General features: G+C 33.5%; 1 long non-coding RNA gene across 1 annotated transcript; it reads left to right on the top strand.

The window, feature by feature from the left end:
• The first annotated feature begins 1,439 nt into the window (after positions 1 to 1,439).
• LOC137643529 (uncharacterized) lies at positions 1,440 to 6,502 on the top strand. The gene is made up of 2 exons (XR_011044991.1): positions 1,440 to 1,767; positions 4,953 to 6,502. It is a non-coding gene; the product is annotated as an uncharacterized lncRNA (long non-coding RNA).
• The last annotated feature ends 241 nt before the right edge of the window (positions 6,503 to 6,743 follow it).

Genomic DNA, 6,743 nt, shown 5'->3' with positions numbered 1-6,743 from the left:
AACCAGCAACCAAAATGCTAAAAAACTACCAAAAATTAACTAAAACAACACCTACCAAAATAAGCTAAAGTACAAACTAACTACCAAAAATGCTAATATACTAGCTAACATAAAAGGCTTGGAAAGCAAACCCCGACTAGTAAAACGAGCTAATAAAACACCTAAGCTAACCACACAGTTAAATTAAACCCAAGCTAGAAAAGCTAATCAACAAAACATGAGCTAAAAATAGTATAAAACAATAGCAGAGTTAGGAAAAAATAGTTAAGTAAAGTTGAGCAATGAGAAGCTAATAAACAGAAGCCAAGCTAAGAAAACCTAATAAATCCAAGCCATGCTATGAACAGATGATAAACAACACTCTTTCTAATAAAACCTAGTGCACAAAAAATCAAGCTAAAAAAAGCTGGTCAACAAAACTAATGCTAAGAAAGCTGTTTAACAAAATCCAAGCTAAGAAAGCTATTCAACAAAACCCTAAGCTTTATAAACTATTCAATAGAAACCGAAGCTAAAAGAGCTAATCAACAAAAACAAAACCCAAGCTTAAAAATCTATTCAGCAAAACCAAAGCTAAAAACCCATCCTCCAAAAATCAAATTTAAGAAAACTATTCAAGATAACCCAGACTAAAATAAGTTATTCACCAAACACCCAAACTAACAAGGTTAGACGACAAAAACCTAAGTTAAAAAATCCCTTAATAAAATTCAAATTAAAAAAGGTTTTTGTTTAGCAAAAACTTCAAGCTAAAACAGCTATTTAATAAACACGAGCTTTAAAAGCTAATTAACAGACCCCCGAGAAAGAGAAGATATTCACCAAATACCAAAGTGACTTATTATAGCAACTTATCCTGTCTTTGATCCTTCACTAAAGAAACGCAACCCTCCTGGAGGCGTTCCGCTACCTTGGGAATCTTATCATACGTATCCTGAGCTAGGTTCAAGTTCTTTCGTCCAAGGAATCCTTACTTCAGTCATTGTAGTATGGAAGGATCGGACTGATATATCCTTCTCTCTAGAGTATATGTCAGAGTTACATGAATGACAAAACAAACTCCAGAAGGTAACGGGAAAGAATATGATAGAAAATAGGAAACTAGTTTAGCAACACAGAAATTAAACGATAAAAAAAAAACAATAGAAGCAGATAAAACATAGGCCAGAAAGAACAATTCCTTGGAGATGTTAGTTAAACATCGTTTATCTAGACCTAATCTAGAAAGTCATAAAAGAAAAGCGGAGTTAACGAAAATCAAGCCAAAAAAATATATAAAAAAGCCTGAATTAACACAAAATAATTTCTAAAACACATATTAAAAAGCAATAAGTGCCGAAAATAATCTCCATGTAAATACATTATGAAATCAAGCTGAGTAACTAAGCGTGAGCGAAAACTCCCCAAGAAATATAACCAAAGAAAAAATTTAAAGACAATCACCAAAACTAGATAGAATTGTCGGCGATATTCAAAACCGTGTCCCGTGGCTAAAGAATCCTTGGATATCAGTCTTTATCCGCTTGCATTCCGGAGTCCTCAAATGCCAATAGCGTAGTAGGAATTTTGCTCGACGGCCGAGAATCAACAAGAATTTTGGGAGTCGAAGTGACGGATTAATCAGTGTCGGTAATCGAAAAGTGTAATAATGGAAGATATTGTCGAAGTTGCAAGGTATTTGCGCACGTTAACCTTGTACTTGAAGGTTTGTCGATCATATTTGAACTTCATTGTGAGTGGCGCTGTCTTATCCTTCGTGGGATAATGGTGAGTGTTCATATATCTTTAATTCAGAAAAGTCCCTATTTTTTGTCATTTGTTTTATCTTTGGATCTGGCAAACGCTTGTGTTTCATGGAAGTTATGGTTCAGGCTCTTTCTATTGCTTGTCATCGCGTCGTTAATACAGCTTATAGGTTGTTTATCTCGGATGGTTTCTGGCCTTTGGTCTTATTCGTAATTGATACGCTTTTAAATTATATGGTTATTTTGCTTTTGTGAAGTAGGTTCACCAAATATTGCACTCTGAATTCATGTTAATTGTTGTGAAAGCTCTTTTTTTTTTCTATCTTTAGAGTTGTCTTGATCACCGTCGTATATAGTTTGTTTATTGATTTTTCTATTAAACCATTAAATTTTTATTGTAAATTTTGTGGCTGTTGGTTATTACTGTGCTGTTTTCAATGACAATTTTTATATTTATTTAACGTAAAGTAAGGATATGTACAGATAATTGCATATAGATAATTGCACAACTTTTCAATCTGAACTTTCAAGCTATCCTTTCAGGATACAAGTTAAGTTTTTTCATGAGTATTTGTATGGTTACGTGCTGGATTGAGCTCTATAGCTGGATGATACTTGTATTTGATTCTTTTGTTTTCTCAATTTATAGATGGAATTGTTAGATAAAATTTGATAAATTTCACCTATTTACGCAATGCAAGTTTTGGCCTTTTGAGGGTTGGTTTGCATTTGTTGCCTATATTAACCTTTCAGATTACTATCAAATTTAATTTTCATATATTTTTCCTTCGAATGCTTATTATTTTAACTTTTAAACATTGCGTGAATAGGATCATGTGTTAATTTTTATACAAAGGCATTTATTAGCGTAAATGGAAACTTAATTGGGATATGTTAATTTGCTTCAACAATCAGTCTCGGTAAAATGATCATATCATAGATGTATGAAATTTTTAACCTAATGTTAGTTCTCTAAGGCGTGCAGTCTTTTTACATTTTTAAACTTCCTTGTAATTTTAAAATGAGAAAATTCAAATGTTTTTCTAGCTGGCTTTCATATTTCAGAATTTAGACATCTGAATTAGCGGCCTCTAATAAAGTTTCAAATGTTTAATTGTTTTGGTCTGTATTCCTATCACAATGTAAAGTTTTAGCAGGTAACCTTGAGCTTTTAAAAAGAATGTTCTAACATTAGTTTAATGATTTGGTGAAAGCTTAAAAGTTAGCTAGCATTTAAGTATGGAATCTGGATCTGTAGTCCTCAATAGTTATAAAATTTAACTGAAAGGTATGGAAGATTGATAGTTGAAGTGAGATTCAAAATGTTTTAAGTAAAAAAAAATCAACCTTTATCGGGGTGGCTGCTGCCTCGAATGCAAGGTTGATTAGGGTTGTCCATGATAGATTTGTCTACCATTGACATCCTGAAAAACTCATTTATTTTCTTTAGAAAGTTACTTTGTGATTTGAACTTAAACGAAACTATCTCGGTAGTCACCGACAGTGAATTAAAAATATTGAATGGAATTTCAAAGAATAATTTCTCCCAAAAATCCCATTTTGGAAATTAAACTATTATTTTTTTTTTCTGTTTTCAAGCGGCTATAGTATGGCAAAAAGATAAGCGTATATTTAGTGTTGTCCAAAAAATCGACTTGAATCTGACTCTCCGTTAAAATATACTTAATATCAGCCGTTTTTCGGTAAATACAAGCGACCGTAATTTCTACCCTACTTACTTTTACTGGTTGGTGACTATAACATCACCCATTTTAAGTCTATATATACATTTTTTAATCTGTAAATGCGTAGTAACATGAATTCCAGTATTTCAAATTTTTAAGCCAAATTTTCAACAGTTTACAGATGAGATTCAGGGGCATCACTGCTGGGTATTTGGAATCAAAATGGTGGTCATGAAATAAGATTGTGCAATTTTAGACGGGGTGGCTTACTAACAGCTTTATAAACTGTTTTATGTTTATTATTCTTTAATGCTGATGCATACAATCTAGTACTGATGTTGCTGTTCACATTTTGTAATTTTTAAACTTCGTATCTTTTTTAGCAATACTATACAACTCTCCGAAGTCTAGACGAAAAGATACTGGAGCATTTAGTTCGGTGTATTTTGTCTTGTCGAATAACTTTTAAATGTTTACTAAATATGTTATGCAAATACTATGTTATATATATTGGATATGCAAATGCCCTAAAATTACAAACATCAGGCTTTATATCTTCTTAGTGAGATCGGTATTACTGTATGGATTAGTGTGATATATGAATGAAACTATATCAGATGGTATAGATTTGGGAACAAAGGAGCGATATATGAATGAAATTATATCAGATTGTATAGATTTGGGGACAAAGGTGCGATATATGAATGAAACTATATCAGATTGTATAGATCTGGGAACAAAGGCCCTCAGAAGAATATTCAGTTAAATGGAAGGAAAAGAACTCGAATTAAACTCTCGGAGAGTGCCATGTGGATGAGATAATGGTAAGCAGTAGAGGGAGATGGTTTGCGCATTTTGCTCGCAACACACCATGAGATTTAGTAAACCAAACTTTCCATTGGGCCCCATAAGGCACTAGTTGAGAGACCCAGGCCTACAAGGCTGAGATATATGAAACAAAGTAGATGATGAATGGAGAAATATTGATTCAAAAGCAGGGGAAGACTGGCGAAATTTTGGGGCCCTTTCCGTCAATATTAGTGGGAGATGATGACCATGATGATGATGATGATGAAGACGACGACCAAGATGATGATATATAGATGCATTTTTTAGATCGGAATCTTTGAATGTATCACCACTTACAAATATTCTTTCACGTTGGGTTTAGAGTATAGGGTCTTTGGTATCTTGCAATTTTTAAGCTTTTCAAGGATTCAGCTTGTGTGGTATTGATAACATTGCTTCAAATAAATAGTTCTGCTTCAAATAGTTCAGCTTTTATTTCATCTTACAAAAGACTTCTTGTAACAGGCTGTGGGTATGGCTAGACTGTGGGTATGCCTACTGTCCTAAATTCCTTTATATAGATACGCAAAGTGATGAATTCGAAGGGTTGAATAAATTTAATGAGAAATATAAGTTGAGCTTTTCTGTGGGTAGCAGACTTTTTCTTTGACAGTTTACTTGCGGTGGAATATTAAATAGTGCCGAAACTATTTCAACTTTAATCTTTTAACAGGATGAATGTTAAAACGGCAATGATGCAAGGTCAACGGTTCTGGCAGATCTGCAGTTTGACTCTAATCCAGAAATCTGCAGCACGGGGCTTAACGCCAGTTGATTTGGACAATCTGGTAAAATTACTTTTTGGAGTTGCAACCTTCGGCGTACCTGATGAAGGAAAGTTCCAATGTACTAGATTTTCTCCACTGGAAAGGACACCGTAATTGGAAGTTCCAATGAACTAGCACCCTCCACTGGAAAGAACTCCGTAATCAGTCTACGAGATTGTCTTCTCTTCTAACCAGTTATCCGTGAGCTAAACCACCCAAATTTAACTCTAGCATTAAGAGAAGCAGCTATGGCACAGTGAGCTACCGTTCGGATGGAATAATTTACCAAATAGTGAAGTACTTTGCCATAGCTTCAGTGGTGCAGTAGGCTGGCTGAGGTTGAGAACTTTAGTCACCATAATAAACTGCAAATGTTTGAAACAAATAAAATGACACTTGATTTCTTTGTATAAATTAATTCCTGAAATTATAAATTTGACTACATTGAGGATTAAAATAAGAGACCAGCCAGTTCTGTTATACTGGATAACTTGAAACATTGTATGATTATAAGTTACAACTTGTGTGCTAAGGCATAGAGCTTTCTTAGCAATATCAAGAATCTTGTCTGTACTTACTACAAAATTCTGTAACCAGAATGTTGTATGAAATATTAACTTAGCATTTTCAGTTCGGTACAATTATTGAAACACAAACTACCGAAACCCAGAATTGTTATTGCAAAGATGTCAAGCTTTACTTTCAAGCAACTAAGGAGAATCAAATAAACTTTTAAGAGTTTTTTTAAGATAAGGCATTCCTAACGTTACTTTAATATAGAAATAGAAGTGAACTTAAGGTTTACGGAATTTTTACGCAAATATAAATTCTAAACTTAGTTTTGTCAAATGTCTAATACTACGGTTATGTCACATTGATTGTAACAAGTAAAATGGGGTGAACTTTGTAAAAGATAACTTTACACTGTATGATTACTATCTAAACTTATCTGCTTTACCTTGGCAAAAGAGCTGCTTCCAAGAGAATTGAAAGAGCTTTTGGTTAGATTTTAAAGACACCTGAAGTGTTTTCTAAGTAGTCTAGAAATGGTTTACTTGACCGTAAATCTGTCTGTATTTAATCTTGCTGTAGGGTTCAGTAGAAATTTATGTAGAAAAATTGAATTATTGGATCTGTATAAGAAAAGGAGAGTTGAGTGTACCATAACTGCAATTTTGCTTTGTCCAAATTCAGAGGTCGTAATCTAAAATGCCGGTAGCGAGAAGCTAGCAGTGAATTGACCATGTTACAGTCAATGAAATAAAAAAACACAATCCTAGTAATTTTGTTCTAGCACCTCATAACATCTTAATAAATGTAACAGCGCGAGAAATTAACAACGAGCAGTTACTAAGTATAGTACCGACATCTAAAACATTATTTCCTATCTTAAACATCTCCAAGTATTCTAGGGAATTGGAACTTGGGGCGAGATATGGTAACCGGATTATGACAATTAGCCGCCAACAAATCGCCTCCAACAATTCACCACCAAAGATAGTTCTCCACCAACAATTCGCCACCACGGACAGTTCGCCACCGCAAATAAATAATTACCGATTACTACTCAACTTAGCTATTTCAGTCTGAACAATTACCATATCTTGTAAATTGCCTAATTTAGCTATTTTACTCAAAACATTTCTTGAACATTGTAAAAATACAAATAGCTAAGAATATTCTAAATTAATATATAG

The sequence above is a fragment of the Palaemon carinicauda genome, chromosome 7, assembly GCF_036898095.1.
Source record: "Palaemon carinicauda isolate YSFRI2023 chromosome 7, ASM3689809v2, whole genome shotgun sequence".
In the NCBI taxonomy this organism is placed as follows: domain Eukaryota; kingdom Metazoa; phylum Arthropoda; class Malacostraca; order Decapoda; family Palaemonidae; genus Palaemon; species Palaemon carinicauda.
Note: the sequence above shows the minus strand (reverse complement) of the source record. Positions and strands in the feature narration are given on the sequence as shown.